General features: G+C 38.2%; 1 long non-coding RNA gene across 1 annotated transcript; it reads right to left on the bottom strand.

The window, feature by feature from the left end:
• Positions 1–1848: 1848 nt before the first annotated feature.
• On the bottom strand, positions 1849–3041 carry LOC120545020. Its single transcript, XR_005636618.1, has 2 exons — positions 2596–3041; positions 1849–2241 (listed from the first exon to the last, which is right to left on the bottom strand). It is a non-coding gene; the product is annotated as an uncharacterized LOC120545020 (long non-coding RNA).
• Positions 3042–19232: the final 16191 nt, after the last annotated feature.

Genomic DNA, 19232 nt, shown 5'->3' with positions numbered 1-19232 from the left:
GGCTGGCCAAAATGTATTGTGAACCCAAATTGATATACGGGCCGGATCTAAATCTACAAGGGGCCGGATTTGGCCTGCGGGCGTCGAGTTTGACACATGTGAAATACAGGATTGATTTTAAAATTCTTTTATTTGTTTTTAAAGCCATTTGTGGTCAGGCTCCTCAGTATATCTCAGAACTCCTCCTCAGCCCCTACTCCAATTCCAGGCCTCTTAGATCCTCAAATCAATTATTTTTAACTGTTCCTCGATCGAGGTAAGTGGGTAAGGGAGATCGTGCCTTTTCTGTGGCAGCTCCAAAGCTTTGGAATAGATGTTCCCCTTCCATTGACAGTTTTAAAACACATCTCAAGACATATTTGTTCTCAATGGCATTTGGTTGCTCTTAGAGGTTTGTAGCATCTTAATAAGATGTTGTACTGTATTTTTTTTGCATTTATTGCTATTTTCTTTTTTTTGGGACTCCTTTTCCTTGATTTTAGTGGTTGTGTTGTGCACTTCAATTTGTACAGTACTGTGGTCAACTTTGGTTATTTTAAATGTGCTATATAAATAAACTTGACTTGACTTGACTAAATGATCAAACGGTGCACCATTGCTGAAAAGAAAAAAAAGGGACCCAAGTTTGGAAAGTTTGCATGATGACATTACATCTGCTGAGGGTGTGTGTAACGTGCTTCAAGCTGCCTCCACACAGTAACATTCACCTACAGTTCTTTTATTCTTCATTTAAAATCAGAGAGAGTTACCCTAAATATGTTCAGCTCAACAGAGAACACCATACCTGCCAACATGGGGCTGTTGAAAATACGTGGTTTATTGGAGAAATTTAAGACATGAATAGTCAAAGTGAAGTCAAATAAATGTTTTCTTTCTAGTAGTGTTAAAGATGTTTCTGTCTGTTAAGTGTCTGGCTTTAAAAAGAACTCCAGACTGCAGTTTACCTGCTGACAGTTTAGATTTCTGTGCAAACAGGAAGTAACAAGTTCCTGTGTGTGTGTGTCAGTGACATTTTTATTTGTGACTTCATACATTGCACATGTTTACATTTTAAATTTGACTTTTCACATTACATTTTACATTTTCAAATTATCATTTTACATTTCAACTTTGCTTTTTCAGTTTCCTTTTTCTTTTTTAAATTTAATTATGGCATTATTTTTCTTAGTAGCGTATTACAATAATAATGTTTTTAATTTGATCTCGCTACGTTTTCTCTTTGGATTTTCAATTTGAATTATGAATAAATATATCCTCTATAAAATAAGGAAGCCATGATGTTAATTCAAGGTTTTTTTTAACCTTTACTTCTAATAATGAAGCACATTTAATATCATAACATTACTTTTGATACCTAAGTTCAGTAAATATCTGACACTTGAAGACTTTTACTCAAGTAATGCTCTAAAAGGTGACTTCAACTTCTACCAAAGTCTGTTTCTGGTAACATACTTTTACTTTAAGTATTGCTTTCAAGTACTTTATCCTGGGAACAACCCAACAACAAAACAAATACACAAAACTCAGTGATCTCTTTTGATGTCTTTATTGAAATGAATAAATATGAAATTTAAATCTCTAATCACTTTAAAGTTAATTCAAGTTTTTTTTTTTTTTTACTTTTACTTCTAATAATGAAGCACATTTAATATCATAACATTATTTTTGATACCTAAGTTCAGTAAATATCTGACACTTGAAGACTTTTACTCAAGTAATGCTCTAAAAGGTGACTTCAACTTCTACCAAAGTCTGTTTCTGGTAACATACTTTTACTTTAAGTATTGCTTTCAAGTACTTTATCCTGGGAACAACCCAACAACAAAACAAATACACAAAACTCAGTGATCTCTTTTGATGTCTTTATTGAAATGAATAAATATGAAATTTTAATCTCTAATCACTTTAAAGTTAATTCAATTTTTTTTTTTACTTTTACTTCTAATAATGAAGCACATTTAATATCATAACATTATTTTTGATACCTAAGTTCAGTAAATATCAGACACTTTAAGACTTTAACTCACACGATCTCATAGTATGGTACATCATCAGATATGGCTCCTCGTTCGTCCTCCACGCTGTCGGTGGCGATCCTACGTCTGATCGTTCTGTATGAAACGGAGAGAAACTTCCTCCAGAGCCACAGACCGCTTTCACACACTACAGACGCCATCTTATTGAGAATAATGTCATAAAGGGTTTCTCCATTAATCTTAACACATTTCAGCAAATTTAAACCTTTTTCAGGTACAAATGAATAAATTCAATTTCAAATTACACTATTCAGATTCAATTTTTCAATGCAATGATTCAAATTAAACAATACAATTTCAAATTATGTGATTCAAATTCAGTTTTTCAATGCAGTTATTCAAGTTTAGCAATTCAAATTCAAATATAAATGATTCAATTTCAGTTTCTGGTGGCACATATTTCAACCCATAATCCTACGTCTGATCGTTCTGTATGAAACGGAGAGAAACTTCCTCCAGAGCCACAGACAGCTTTCACACACTACAGACACCATCTTATTGAGAATAATGTCATAAAGGGTTTCTCCATTAATCTTAACACATTTCAGCAAATTTAAACCTTTTTCAGGTAAACTAAAGTTATTAATTGTAAATATCTTAATCATCTCTAGCAACAACAAAACAACTTCTCTACCGCAGACAAGGACTCGCAGTTCAAGCTGACTGCTTAGTTGAAATCTCTGTCTGAAGTTGTCAATAAGTGTAGGGAACTCCATGATCATGTGATGGTTGTATATCTTGTTCTTCTTGCTGCAGGTAAAATGAAGACAGTATCTGTGGAACAGGAGTTTTCTACTTTCTCAGTTTGCTCTCTGATTGGATGAAGAAAAAATGGGTGGGATGGCTTCAGACCAGACATGGCATAGTGTACCTATTAAATACAGCAGGGGTGTCAAACTCGTTTTCACTTAGGGCCACATAGGGAGTTTATATTTCTGTGCAAACAGGAAGTAACAAGTTCCTGTGTGTGTGTTTGTGCATTCTTGTAAAGAGTTCCAGTTCAGAGAAAACACATTATACATACTATTACAGTGCCCGTGCAAAATCTGTTTTTGTGTGTTTAAGTGCTCATTGTTACAATTACACGGCAAAAGTTCAGTGACATTTTTATTTGTGCATGGTAGAAAGCAAATAATGATACTGACATAATGACATACAATAAAAATGGATAACTGAACTACATGGTTGCATGACAATTTATAATGGTGGCATTAGGTGACATGTATTTGGGTATCTGTGTACAGGTAGCAAGAGTTTAGATTAGATTTACTTTAGTTTCAACTTTGTTGTCATTGTGCAGAGTACAATTATAGAGACAATGAAAGGCAGTTAGCATCTAAACAGAAGTGCAAAAATGCAGAAAAGTGCAATGTGAACAGTATAGACAGGTAATGCAGTATAAACAGAATGACATCTAGTGCAGTGTAGACAGTAGTATACAGTTAATGAAGTGGTATGGTGTACAGTAAGGACATGTGCAGTAACATTAGCATCCCTTCTGTAAAAACCTTTGACTCTTATATGTCGACAAAATGAAAACAAGAAGTTTGATCCCGGCTTTATCCAAATGTTCACAATTTTTGTTCTGGACATTTATGCAAATGAGCGCATATGTAATAAGATCATTTCTCATTTTCACAAACTTTTCAGAAGACTTGTAACATTGCCAAAAATATTTGTCTTAATGTGACTTTGTCCTCGCTCTGATTTCAGTGAAGATCAGATTAATGTGAGCTAAAGGATCAAACCTCTACACAGACTCAGATATACAGGAAACAACCAGTGTTGTAACAAAGTACAAACACTTTGTTACTGTACTTAAGTAGAATATTCACATATATGTACTCTACTTTGTACGGAGCCCCTAAGGGGACATGAGCAAAAAAAAATCTAAAGTTTAGTTTCATGTGCTCACGTGAAAATGAAAAGCCTTACTGTTAAATAGAAATAGCAATGGTGAATCTTAAAATGTCAAAAGGCAATTACCAAATGTAAAATTCAAAAGATAAAACTTCAAATTGAAAATTGAAAATTATTTATAATTTTTTTCTATTTGAGATTTTAATTTAAGTATTTTGTTTTTAAGTTTTTCCATTTCACATTTTGAGTTTCATATTTGGTCCAAAATATAGTGACATTTGATTTTCTTCATATCGCCCAGCCCTAAGTGCAACTTCGTTTGTTGTTTATTATTACAAGTGTTTTTGAGCCAAAACAATTATACACGTCATATATATATATATATATATATATATATATATCAAACTCGTTTTTACTTAGGGCCACACTGGAGAAAGAGAATCACACCGCGGGCCAGACAAGTATAGAGTTTATTGACGTGCTTTTGTTACTGCATGTCACATATTTTTTTTTTACATTTTGATAGCTTTTTTCCTCATTTATGTTGTTTTTTCTGACGTTTTTGTGGCTTTGTCAGACATTTATCAACTTTTGGTAAATTTGTTGCTTTTTCTGACATTTTTGTATGCTTTTTGTCGCCTTTTCTTGACACGATGCCCTACAAAAGTCATCAAAAGAGTTCCTTCTGGGGGAATTTCTGAGTCTCAGAGTCGGGAAATCTGCCATATTCTGCTTTGAATGTCATGTAATTGCAGTTTAAAAAACTAGGCGGGCCAAAATGTATTGTGAACCCAAATTGATATACGGGCCGGATCTAAATCTACAAGGGGCCGGATTTGGCCTGCGGGCGTCGAGTTTGACACATGTGAAATACAGGATTGATTTTAAGATTCTTTTATTTGTTTTTAAAGCCATTTGTGGTCAGGCTCCTCAGTATATCTCAGAACTCCTCCTCAGCCCCTACTCCAATTCCAGGCCTCTTAGATCCTCAAATCAATTATTTTTAACTGTTCCTCGATCGAGGTAAGTGGGTAAGGGAGATCGTGCCTTTTCTGTGGCAGCTCCAAAGCTTTGGAATAGATGTTCCCCTTCCATTGACAGTTTTAAAACACATCTCAAGACATATTTGTTCTCAATGGCCTTTGGTTGCTCTTAGAGGTTTGTAGCATCTTAATAAGATATTGTACTGTATTTTTTGCATTTATTGCTATTTTCTTTTTTTTGGGACTCCTTTTCCTTGATTTTAGTGGTTGTGTTGTGCACTTCAATTTGTACAGTATTGTGGTCAACTTTGGTTATTTTAAATTTGCTATATAAATAAACTTGACTTGACTAAATGATCAAACGGTGCACCATTGCTGAAAAGAAAAAAAAGGGACCCAAGTTGGGAAAGTTTGCATGATGACATTACATCTGCTGAGGGTGTGTGTAACGTGCTTCAAGCTGCCTCCACACAGTAACATTCACCTACAGTTCTTTTATTCTTCATTTAAAATCAGAGAGAGTTACCCTAAATATGTTCAGCTCAACAGAGAACACCATACCTGCCAACATGGGGCTGTTGAAAATACGTGGTTTATTGGAGAAATTTAAGACATGAATAGTCAAAGTGAAGTCAAATAAATGTTTTCTTTCTAGTAGTGTTAAAGATGTTTCTGTCTGTTAAGTGTCTGGCTTTAAAAAGAACTCCAGACTGCAGTTTACCTGCTGACAGTTTAGATTTCTGTGCAAACAGGAAGTAACAAGTTCCTGTGTGTGTGTCAGTGACATTTTTATTTGTGACTTCATACATTGCACATGTTTACATTTTAAATTTGACTTTTCACATTACATTTTACATTTTCAAATTATCATTTTACATTTCAACTTTGCTTTTTCAGTTTCCTTTTTCTTTTTTAAATTTAATTATGGCATTATTTTTCTTAGTAGCGTATTACAATAATAATGTTTTTAATTTGATCTCGCTACGTTTTCTCTTTGGATTTTCAATTTGAATTATGAATAAATATATCCTCTATAAAATAAGGAAGCCATGATGTTAATTCAAGGTTTTTTTTAACCTTTACTTCTAATAATGAAGCACATTTAATATCATAACATTACTTTTGATACCTAAGTTCAGTAAATATCAGACACTTTAAGACTTTAACTCACCCGATCTCATAGTATGGTACATCATCAGATATGGCTCCTCGTTCGTCCTCCACGCTGTCGGTGGCGATCCTACGTCTGATCGTTCTGTATGAAACGGAGAGAAACTTCCTCCAGAGCCACAGACCGCTTTCACACACTACAGACGCCATCTTATTGAGAATAATGTCATAAAGGGTTTCTCCATTAATCTTAACACATTTCAGCAAATTTAAACCTTTTTCAGGTAAACTAAAGTTGTTAGTTTTTAATATCTTAATCATTGTGTAAATATTTTGTGAAAGCACCAATAGTCCACCCTACAATATCGTTGTGGTATCGATATCGATATATATATACACACACTGTATATATATATAAATTACATAGGTTTCTTTTATCAAACATGTTTGGGGCCAGTCAAAGGGTACTTAAACTGCATGATCTGTTATCGGTAATAATACATTGTTTATTATTGCAAATGTTTATTATTGCAAATGTTTATTATTTACAATGTTTAATAAATCTCATAATGATGGCACGTCACTATATCGTAGTCAAAGCTTTTATTTCTATCTCAAATGGTCAGGGGGTACTTGGCTCAGAAAAAATTTGATAGGGGGTACGTTATTGAAAAAAGATTGAGAAGCACTGACCTAGACCAAACTCCTTTATTACTGTTAGGATGTATCGCCATTCTATCTGGTCAAAGGCTTTCTGGGCGTCCAGTGCTAAAATAGCAATTTTAGAATCTTTGTCGTGTTTGGAGTACATAATATTCATGAGCCGTCTGACATTAAAAAAAGAAAATCTTCCTGGAATAAATCCCGTTTGGTCATGGTGGATTATGTTTGCGAGTATTTTAGTGAATACCTTGAGATCAAAGCCTAGTAAGGCGATGGGGCGATATGAGGCGGGATCAGTCTCATCTTTATCTTTTTTCAATATCAGGGAGATGTTAGCAGAATATATAGATTCATGTAGATGACGAGTTACAATAGAGTGATTAAACATCCTTAACATAATTGGAGCAACCTTGTCTGAGTATGCTTTATAGAACTCAATGCTAAACCCGTCTGGGCCAGGGGTTTTCCCATTGGGGAAGGACTGTATTGCGTCTTTGACTTCCTCTAAAGTTATATTAGCATTCAGCTTTTTCTGTGCAGAAGGGGTTATTTTACGTAGGTGGGCTTGAAGGAAGTCGGAAATTTGAGCAGTGTCAGCTGAGGTTTTGGAGGTGTAAAGGTCCTCATAAAACTTACGAAAGGTTTCATTTATTTCTTTTGGGCACGTGGAAACGGTTCCCGCTTTGGTTTTTATTTTGAGAATCATCCTCCTAGCCTGTAGGCCTTTGAGCTGGCGAGCCAGTAGTTTATCTGGTTTGTCAGCGATCTCAAAGTGTTTTTGTTTTATCTTTAAAAGCATCAAGCTTACCTGGATGGAAAGGATAGAATTATATTTAAATTTCAGTTTCATAATATCATTTAGTTTGGTTGGCGAAGGAGTGATTCTATAATCCTGTTCAAGCTTTGAAAGTTGTGTGGTAATTTCAGATAGCATCTTCTTTTTGTCTTTATTCAGTTTGGCCTCATAGGCTATAATATTTCCGCGCATAACAGCCTTGAAGGCTTCCCATATAGTCGAGTCAGTCACTTCAGGGGTGTCGTTGTGAGAAAGATAGTCTGTGATTAAGCTTGATGTGTTTTGGAGAAATTGTGCGTCATTTAAAAGTAATGGATTGAGTCGCCAGGTGAACGTGGGCTTTGCATTGCCAAACGCGATTTTGTAATTCGACAGGACTGTGATCAGAAATTATGATGTTGTGGTATTTAGTAAAGGTTATGTCCGGAGTCAGTCTAGCGTCTGTGAGGAAATAGTCAATTCTTGTATAAGATTTATGTACAGGTGAAAAAAAAGAATAATCTCTGTCAGTTGGGTGTTGTAGTCTCCAGATATCAACGAGATTCATATTTCCAATTAGATTATTTAACGCGATGGAGGATCTAGGGGGGAATCAGGACGGGTAGAGAGTCTATCAGTGAAGCAATCCAAAATGGTGTTGTAATCTCCACCTGCGATTAAGTGGGTAGTAGATAGGTCTGGGATGAGATTAAAAACTCTCCTAAAAAAAACCAGGGTCGTCGAAGTTTGGTGCATACAAGTTTAAGAAAGTTACATGTCGTGATAATATATGGCCTGTTACAATGAGATAACGTCCATTTGGGTCAGAGATGGTTGAGACATGCTCAAATGGGATGTTTCGACGAATTAATATGGCTACACCTCTGGCCTTGGATGAAAAGGTGGACTGATATATCTCTGATATCCAACTACATTTTAACCTCCATTGTTCCCCATGCTTTATGTGCGTTTCCTGCATAAAAATAATATCCCCAGATAAAGATCTTAAATGAGAGAAGACCTTGCCTCTTTTCAGATTGGACCTTAAACCTCTGACATTCCAGCTAATTAATGATAGGGTGCCACATTGTGGTGAAAGATGAGAACTTCTAGTGGCCATAATTAAGGATAGCTAAGCCAAGCTGTTTTAATATATGAACAGTTACACTAGCGACGGTGCAGAATGGGAAGAGCAGGAGTAGGCTAGGTGAACACAAACAGACTAAACAACAATAAAAAAGAACACTCAACAGGAAACCCTCCCCCCCATTTTCCCACTTCCCCAAACGAAGTGGAGTACAAATTCCCTCATGGACATTGAGTGACAGCTGGGCACTACATGCCTAAACATACTGACTGCGTAGGCTAATCAAAATAGCATACGTTATCAGAGGTCCTGTTGAACAGTCCTATCTACCCTTGTGTCCATGACAATTGCTCTTAAGATTAATTTGGGCAGCACAAAGTTCTCAAAGGGGTGATAGAATGATTATATAGGGTATTTCACACTGTTCCTTATGGTCTCCTAATGGGGTATGTAGCATTGGTTGGGCTGAAAATGGCCTGGTTGATATTTTATTGGCCCTTATGCATCCCTGTGTTTTGGCCCTATTTGTAACAAGAGCTTTTCTTCCAAATATGGTATGATCATGAATATTTAGATGAGCTGCGCGCTGATTGGTTGAGCGAATCCCCAATACACATACATAAGAGAAGCGACAGAATCTCATATTCCAGACACTGCAATGTTTCATTACCAAATTCACTTCTGAGACTTTTTTAAGCGAGAAATCAACTATATAAAGCTGAAATATGGGCCGTTTTACAAAAATTGATGGCTAATTGCAAATTTGGTAAGACGTGTCGGACTTTAGGAGCTCCACAAAGTCTGACGAGAAAGCGGCAGCCTGCTGGGCTCCATACCCAGGGCAAAGTCACCCTTTGTGGATACTGCACTACGGGGCTCCGCGGCCAGCTGCCGCCATTACTATAATATATTTACGGTTTGAATTTCGTCACGCCACTTATATAACATCATTCCCCAATGTCTTATAAAGCTAACCGTTGTGTCCGATTTGATTTTAAGGCATTTTTATGAACGCGAGGCGTCTTTGTAGGACGAGCAGCTGCTTGCTATATGTCCCATTCATTACAATGGGAGCGACGAGCCACATGTGTGTGTGGGGGGAGTGTGTGGTAGAGGGAGAAGTGAGAGAGTGACGGCGATTATCTTTGGAGCAAGTACCGACTCTAGAGTCATAGTGAGAGAAACAAAGTGTCTCCTCCTGTTCTTTCTGACCAAGGTGGGAAATCTGTAGCAGGAAAAGTTAACCCTCTCCTTGATTTCATGTTGTTTATGGAGAAATAGAACCAGGAAATGAGTCAGGGGAAATGCAACGCTACCAAGCCCATAGACCGTGACCAAGCCACGGTAGCTTAGTCTAAATCGAGCCTGCCACTTATCAGCCAAACAAAAAAAAGAAAGGGGCTACACAATAGCCAATCAGAAAATAGCACTATTTTATCTGGGTAAGATTTAATGCAGCAACTGTTGAAGTTAAAAAGTTTAAACACAATGTACTTGCTAGATCTAATCAAATAACTACACTAATTAGCATTGGTCTGGCTCACCCAAAACCTAGCTTCTAAAGAATTAATTAGGTCATGGCTGTTATTTAGCATACTGTAGGAGACTCATTGTCCCCACAGGAAAGGTAACTGCTAGACGTGATTAGAACAAAGAAAATGCAAACTCTGTAAACTTGAATACAATCAACACTTCCATGATAATCAACCTTAGTCTGTGACCTGGAGTAAACCTAAATTCAGGTGTGTCCTTATCCTGAGGACAGGATAAATGGGGGCTCCTGAGACGATCTCGGGACTACAAGCCTGGGTCCCGACAAGGGCACAAGGTTCTGTAGTCCGCTGTTTACAGTGTATTGTTTGTCATGTCGCATGGCTGCTAACTTGTGTCCCGACAGGGGAAGCATGTTTGCAGTCTGATGCTGGTAGTGTTTTATGTTTTATGTTTTATGATTATTTGTGCTTTGACTGTTCTTCTGTGACTCCACAAGAGAAGCATGAGAGCAGTCCGCTGTCAGCTGCAGTGTAACATTTGTGTTTTCTGTTGACTATCGTTTTTCATGTTGTTTTATTAAACCATCTTGCTTAATCTTTCAATCCGAACCTAGCCTCTCCTTCGTCCTCAGAAATCGAAGAACACGGCATTTTGTAAATATTCTTAACACAACCAATGAAAAAAAAGCAAAGCATACAGACACTTCCCCATTCAGAGACCAGAGACCCAAACGGGGCTCTGTGTCTGTCAGAACGTCTGAGATCTACCATATCAGCAGAGCAATCACGTAATGCACAGCAGACTATGGTGCAGGTAGATTATTTTCTGAAATATAGTGACTATTATAACTTTATTTTTCTCAAAGTATCACGACTCCTCCAAAACTCAGATAAAAGAGATATTTTGAATGTGCACAAAGTTTTGAACATGAGCAGAAATCTTGCTCTAACAAATCATATTACAGTCCAGGGGTTTATTAATTCATTAAAATGAATTAATGTATCATTGACGTGAATAATTGTAATATGCACATTTAAGGAGGTTACTTCCTCAACAAAAGATGCAAAAGGGAAGAGTAAATGATGCTAGGCTACATGTGTGCTGACTCAGATATAATTAGAAAAGTCGATCTACAGGAGAATAAATAGATGAAAGCAATACAGAATGCCTGAGCCTAACTGCCATATATTACCTTTACATAAAGATTTCCAGCATAAATTGATTCAGAAAAAGGTATAAATAGGTGCATACAAATTCACCAGAATGCAGGAAATGAAGAGTTTAATGCTCAAAATTTTCTTCAGACCCCCCCATTATCATAAGTAACCATGCAGAAATTGAATAAATACTTTGTATTTGGTTGAATTGCCAGTGCCATGTGTCAAATCTTTTCTTGTGTAAATCTGAGCAATTATTAATAATAACAACAAAAACACTAATAATAATAATATTAATGAAACACCCCTATTCCTGTGACTTGTCCAACCCGCCACCAATCTATGATCATTTTTTTGGGGAGGTGTCACTCTTGCCTGTCTTCAAAACTTGAGAGCCCTGTCTATCAATGAGACTCGCGGACAAGAGGCGTTTATTTCCCCGATTGTTTGTTTAAATAACTCAACACACATACCCATTATAAGATTAACTGGAAGCTGCGGGCTGCGGTAAAAGATTGCGGGCGTAACAAGCTCGCTGACACTGCGGTCAGGGCGGCGATGTAGCAACCCAGGCAGCACCAACACCGGCACTAAACTCCGACACACATTCGGAGAAAATTTGCAATTAGCCATCCATTTTCGTAAAGCGGCCCATATTCGAGCTTTATATGGTTGATTTCTCGCATAAAAAAGTTTCAGAAGTGAATTTTGTCATGGAATAGCAGAGATCTGCGTGACCTAGCTAGATTCAGAAAACTACGTGATCTCAGGTCAGTTGTGTAGCCTATGTAAATGTTGGGGCGTGACCGTTCTCTTAATTCACCCATGGGCTGACAAAGGTTCCAGTTTTTGGGATGTTGACGTCAACTTCCAGCTTTGTTGGGATTCGCCCGTTTTCAGCGGCAGTTTCAAAATATGAGATTTTCATAGTAAAGGGGTGTCAATGGGATTTGAGCTTCTATTTATGTCCTATTTACCCACCGAACTGTCGTTATTCAACTATGACAGGGTAAAATCGGTTTTGCATTCTATCACCCCTTTAACAAAAAGCCGGCGAGGTGGTCGGGCTCAAGTGCGCTGCGAGGCAGTGGCAGCCGCAACATTGATAAACCTGTCTATGTACGCTTCAGCGTCTGCCGGGTCCTGGAATGTTTTCTGTTCCGATCCAAATGTGAAGATCAGGCGCACAGGGAAGATGAGACCATGTTTAATCCCAGCATCTCTAAGCTTTTTCTTGACTCCGTCAAAGGCACGGCGTTGCTCCATTATTTCAGGGGAGAAATCAGGATAGATGCTGATGCGGGGAGTTTGTAGCCGGGCAAGTTTCAAGATTTTCTCTTTTCCCTGGGAAATGGTGGATTTTGGCGATAATAGTGCGCGGGCGTGCAGATGAGTACGGTGGCCGGGAAGTGCAATGCAACATTACAAAGAATGAAACACTTTTACATTTTGGAAAACAAATTTACATTTTGGAAAACAAAATAACATTTTAGAAAACAAATTTACATTTTGGAAAACAAATTTACATTTTGGAAAACAAAATAACATTTTAGAAAACAAATTTACATTTTGGAAAACAAAATGACATTTTGGAAAACAAATTTACATTTTGGAAAACAAAATAACATTTTAGAAAACAAATTTACATTTTGGAAAACAAAATAACATTTTCGAAAACAAATTTACATTTTGGAAAACAAAATAACATTTTCGAAAACAAATTTACATTTTAGAAAACAAATTTACATTTTGGAAAACAAAATAACATTTTAGAAAACAAATTTACATTTTAGAAAACAAATTTACATTTTGGAAAACAAAATAACATGTTTAGAAAAAAATTTACATTTTGAAAAACAATTTTACATTTTAGAAAACAAATTAACAAGATGCAAAACACTTTTACCAGTCCCGAAACAAATTTACAAATGACAGATTCTTCACGGAAAGGGAATGTACCACATACCGGAAGTGATGAGGTGTTGTATACATGTCCCTTGACTTACGGTAGTTATGGATCGAATGCGTCAATAGAGCCGCCATCTTGGAACAGGGGAGGCACTCCCTTATATACTGTCTATGGGCGCGTCCTTAATGCATCAGCGTCAATGTAGGCAAAGGTCTAACGGAAATAAAATCACTATAAATCGTCAAAATCTCATGCGATGTTCTAGTTTTTTAAACAAAAAGACAAAGAGACTAATTAATGTGTTAATACAAAGAATATTTATTATAATCAGTTCACAGATGAGTACAAACGGAAACTTCACCCTTCTGAACTAAGAGGTTCTGCTTCAAAGTGAAGTTTAAACACTAATGATTCATTTATTTCTGCATGTATTTATTTATTTAACGAGACTTTAAGTCGTGTTTCGTCGTCCACAGTCCGAGTCCCGCCAGACTCCCTTTAGGAAACCTGTGATTTAAACTTCAGCAGGCTGTGACAGTCCGCTCCGTTCAGTCCTGGATCTGATTCTCCCGGGCTTCCCTTCCCTCCAGCGGGCCCAGCAATACGGCCTGGGTCTCCAGCTGCGTGGTGTCGGTTTTGGCTCCCAGGAATGGGCAGTGAGCTCCAGGTCCTGCAGCTGCAGACGGACTCAGCTGCCCCCCCCGTAGCTTCGATCCGCCGGCTGTCGTACACGTTCCCTGTTTTTCCAATGCTTCCGTCAGGTCCGCGTCATATAAAAACTCCAAACACCGACCACACGTAAAGTCACCATAAACTTCATTCACGCCATATACTCACTCACAACAACACAAATTGACTGCGCTCACCAACAACACCTCATCACTTCCGGTATGTGGTACATTCCCTTTCCGTGAAGAATCTGTCATTTGTAAATTTGTTTCGGGACTGGTAAAAGTGTTTTGCATCTTGTTAATTTGTTTTCTAAAATGTAAATTTGTTTTCGAAAATGTAAATTTGTTTTCTAAAATGTTATTTTGTTTTCCAAAATGTAAATTTGTTTTCTAAAATGTAAATTTGTTTTCGAAAATGTTATTTTGTTTTCCAAAATGTAAATTTGTTTTCTAAAATGTTATTTTTTTTCACAATGTAAATTGTTTTCTAAAATGTTATTTTGTTTTCCAAAATGTAAATTTGTTTTCCAAAATGTTATTTTGTTTTCCAAAATGTAAATTTGTTTTCCAAAATGTAAATTTGTTTTCCAAAATGTAAATTTGTCTCGAGCTTTGTAAAAGTGTTTCATTCTTTGTAATGTTGCATTGCACTTCCCGGCCACCGTAGATGAGGGTTGAGCTCCTACACGATGCGCCCGATCCACTTTACCTGAGTCCAACAGGTTCTGGGCCGCGCATTCATCATTGAACATGATGACCTGTTCATCCTCTATATGAATTGCAAGCATCTTTACTGGTGGCTGTTTCTGCTGAATGGGGAAGTCATATATGCGCCAGTATCCCTCAGATGCAGTGATGTAATGCCCTAACTCATAATGTGTCACCTCATCACGTTGTAGTATCTCATGGGTCTCATCATCAGGCACATCCAGTCTCACCATGATCAGGTCCTTTCTCCAAATATCTATACAGGTATTTGACACTGGAGAGAGCACACACAATTTCAACGTTAATATGCGCATTGTATCGGAGCAGGATGTACAGATTGTATGGCACAACCATTGACATATATATAATGGATCAATAGACCCCGTTGCTCTGGACGGAGACCAGTGAAGGCTATTAGAAGCACTTTTCCGGTGATCTCTTGCTTTACTGCGCAGCCTCCAACTGACAGAGACAACATAGATGTGACATGAGCAACGTGTCTGAAAGTTGGAAGTCTTCTGGTAGCTGTGCCAAGAGAAATCTCAATCATTCCCAATCTTACAGAGACGGAGAGTGTAGGTATATGTAAGGAGATAACATAAGCACAGGCTAATTATTGCTAACTAACATGCTAGTTAGAATTAGTAATTAAACCTAAACAGCTAATGTAAGTCGAAACTGCCTGCGAGCTTCTCCTGTACTATACGGTAATTCCTCTACTGTGCGACAGTAAGTCACTTGGTTATGACACAATCGTTAGCCTATTTTTACAAAAACGTCTGCTACGGAGCCATAACGTGAGATACAAGGTAATGGAGCCTTTTATACATTGTCGTGTTTCTTTAGAAATAAACAATGGACAAAGAGTCTTTAAACGCTTCAGATGTAAAGTTATTCGCAGTCAAGTGACGTAAAAAAAAAAATGGCGGTCAGTGGAATGCTAACAGGAGGTGATACCTTTGTAGCAACAAAATGGCGCCATCGGAGGTTCGAGTTCTGAAGCGAAGCTTACCCCCTTGGGCACAACCCATGTATTATTGACAGATACGTTGACGCCTACTCTGATGGTCTTGATGATGGGAGAACCAGGTGCTCCTTCACTTTGTCTTCGGTACAGTGGGTAGGAGTTGTCTGAAAAGCTTGTGTTCTGTCTCAATTGTTTGGGATAGTCTTTGGTGCACTTTTTTGTCTACGATGCAGTGGCTGGCTCTGTTCCATTGTCCACATGGACCTTGAATCATGTGTGATGTTACAATGCGATGTAGTTCCATATTTGTGTTTTTATCAGGAATCTCTGCAGACACCACACGGTCAATAACGGACCTTCCTTTGATTCGTACCAAGGCCATGGCATCTTGGAACTCCTTGGTGTACCATCGGGGTGATCCGTAAATTGTGGGCTGCAGGATGGTTAGGCTTCCAGGAATGATCTCAGTGTCACTATTCAGGGCATCGACAATGATTTTATTCTTTTCAAGCCTTGATAGACTTCTGGTTGTGGCGAATCCAGTTGAGGCGGTGTGACTCAATTTTTGCCATCATGTCACATACGTATTGCTGTGTCAGTCTCCCACCACGAAGCAGTAAATTGAAGTGTGCTGTGAAGAATGTTGGTGTGACACCTGCCAGCTCAGTGTGGTATCCTTGGGAACCCTGAGGCAGAAGAAGCACATATCACAATGGGTCATATGCTGGATGCATGGCGTCAATTGTCTGAAGCCTTCCTCCTCTGAGGTGAAGGGTTAGTGATAGAAGTGACAGCCAGTTTCCAAAACTGCTGTGTAGTTGTTGCTCCTGGAGCAATGACAGACGTCACTATTCAGTGATGGAAGATTCACAGTGCCAGGATGAAGGTCATGACGTTGTGTATGAGCTGTTAGGACAATTTTCAGTTCACTTACATTGTCATTTTGGGTCACATACTCAATGGCTGACTTACACTGTTGCACGTATGGATTGCACATGTGAATGGCCTCTTGCGTCCTCAGTAAAACATCTTCATTTAGATCACTGTTTGAGGCATGGACTCAACGGTTTCCCAGCTCATGAGCAGGATTGTGGAACTACATCTGAACAAAGAGTGGTGTGTGACCTTGTTCAGGAAGGGGGCTGGCAATGTAATGATAAATTTGCCTTGTATATGCACACCTGGGTTGAAGCCAGGCATAGCTACCTCTTTAATACCAATACTTGGCATTGCCAGGGCATTGTTGTATTGTTTTGCTTGCTTCACAAAACTTTGATTAAGGAAAAGGTCCTTAATAGCATCTGGAGGCTGTGGTGGGATTGAGCCAGGCTTGCAATTTGTGGCGTAATATGTAAGGTTAATCTTACCGGAGTTACAGCAGAATCCTTTTCTCTCCTCTTTCCATACATAGGCACCACAATGTGAGCATGTAGGACATTCAAACAGTGAGGTCTTGCTCGCATTTGCCTATAATCACCATGAAGTTCCTCTTAGAAGAAGTATGTATCATCACACCGAGCAAGGTTGCGATTGTCTTCTCGTGCCTTTTCCAGACGGGCGAGACGCATCTTCTGATGGCACGTGGCATCCCTTGCTTGTCTTTCCTTTTATTGCTGAGGGGTCTCCTCCTCTCTCAGAAGGCTGTGTCGTTGACAGTCATGCATCTGGTGATCTGCTCGCATCTCAGGTGTTTCCTCATCTCTCATGTTAGCATGGTGAGCAGCGTCGCTTGCCAGCCGAGCACAACGTTCATCCTCTTCCTCAGCTTCACGGCACCTTTCCTGACGTGCAGCGTCACTTGTCAGCCGAGCACGGCGTTTGTCCTCATCCTCAGAATCACGGCGCCTTTTCTGCCATGCAGCGTTACTTGACAGGTGAGCATCTCGGGCTTCGACTGACTGAGCATTATGTGCATGACGCATTGCCTTTCGTATCCTCTCTCTGTTGGTACGACTGTCTTTCACCATGTTAGCATCAGCGAAGGTGGTGTAACAGTAGCTCACAATCAGGTGGTCTGCAAAAGATAAGATGCCCAGAAATGTGGTTTGAATATGATTAATTTGGCTGCTGTTCATAACTAATAGTTCATTTCAATTATAATCATTTTTGCACATCAATGCACAGCCACAGAGACGGAGGAGAGTGAGCATGAACAATAACAGTAATAGCTCTTTGGCTATTGAATACATGTTGTAATATGATATTGCAGTCATTATTAGTGGTTTCAGGAGATGCAGCATTTAACATGTACTAAAGTTTTTTAACTGCAAACTTTTTCATAGAAGAGATTGTAGGCACAATAGCAGTTAGCATTGAGAGCAGGCTATGTTTTAGTTGCTACTATCCAGCAATGAATCTATTGAACTAGACATATGACCTAATAGTAAATGTAACACTGAGATTAAGCTATGTTTGACTTGTTGACTACTATCCAGTTAACGGCCGATAAAACAACGTTAAGCACAACAAAGGAGAACACAAACAGCTTGGTTGTTTCACTGATGAAAAGGATGGCTTACACTGGAAAGATGGGGATTTGCCGTCACATTTGGTAAGAGGGATAGTCACATTTCATGAAGAATCAGTGGCAGTAACGTTGAGTCATGTCGAATTTAATTATGTTGGAATTTGGAGTCCTTGTTATCAGGGCCGGAGTTCAGAGGTTTTAAACCGTGTAACAGAACGTATTCATGAATGGGTTTGTATGAAATTAGGCGGCCGCCAGCCAGTCACATAACCGTTACATTTATTTAAATTATGCTGTAGCTTATCCTTAAAAATTCACCGCAGCAATTTTGAAACGGACAGCTGACATCTAAAAAGTATGTATGTGTGTGTGTGTGTGTGTGTGTGTGTGTGTGTGTGTGTGTGTGTGTGTGTGTGTGTGTGTGTGTGTGTGTGTGTGAGAAAAGGATTCTGGGTGATGAGTTCTTAATTTCCGGTAGCAACCTCTACAGTGTGTCCAGTCAGAGCACAGAAACCAGACTTGTCAAGGTCGTTCAAAGATTTATTTTTAACATTAAGTCTTCACACCCACAACACAGAATAGAGATGGATCAGGTGAATGAAAGCGATATGAAATATTTATGGCTTCTGCAACACAGTGCAAAATAGAAACTTTCTTAAAGATATTACAGAAACAGTTGTACAACTCAAAGAAAGATTTTCTACAGAAAACGTAATAATAGGTGGGGACTAGAATTTGTTGTTGGATGAGTGGATCAACAGATCCCCCAGCAAATATGCAAATCCTCATCCTAACACATTATTGGTTAACTTATGTAACAATTTATACCTCCACGATCCTTGGAGAGACAAAAACATGAATCTTCAACACCGTCTCACTCCCTACTCGTCAAATGTCTGACGCATGGTCAAGTACCTCTGGCGTTAAGTTTCAACGAAAGAGGGGCACCTGTTGCATTATTTATTGACAGGGGGGTCCGTCAGATAGACATTCATGTTGTCCCTCACCGTCGGATATAGACGAAAGAAACCCCCCCTTAACTCGAAATCTGTGACAGTTTTATTATTGGTATTTTTAGCCCAATAACCGCTGTTTTAATCAACATTTATTCACGAGATCTTATCACGGTTTATATGTATTTCTTTTAATGTTATTATTTCGGGTCTATTTTGGCCAGGGAAGCTTGGTAGCTTTTTTGTTAATTGATATTTTTTAAATTATAATGCTAAATCTATCAACATTTATTTAGATGTTATCATGGTATTCATTTAATTATTTTAATAATATTATTTTGGTCTTATTACTGGTGAAATATTACAGTATGCTATAATACAGAACATTATGA

The sequence above is a fragment of the Perca fluviatilis genome, chromosome 17, assembly GCF_010015445.1.
Source record: "Perca fluviatilis chromosome 17, GENO_Pfluv_1.0, whole genome shotgun sequence".
NCBI lineage: Eukaryota > Metazoa > Chordata > Actinopteri > Perciformes > Percidae > Perca > Perca fluviatilis.
The sequence above is the reverse complement of the archived record's forward strand: the minus strand, read 5'-3'. Positions and strand labels throughout refer to the sequence as shown.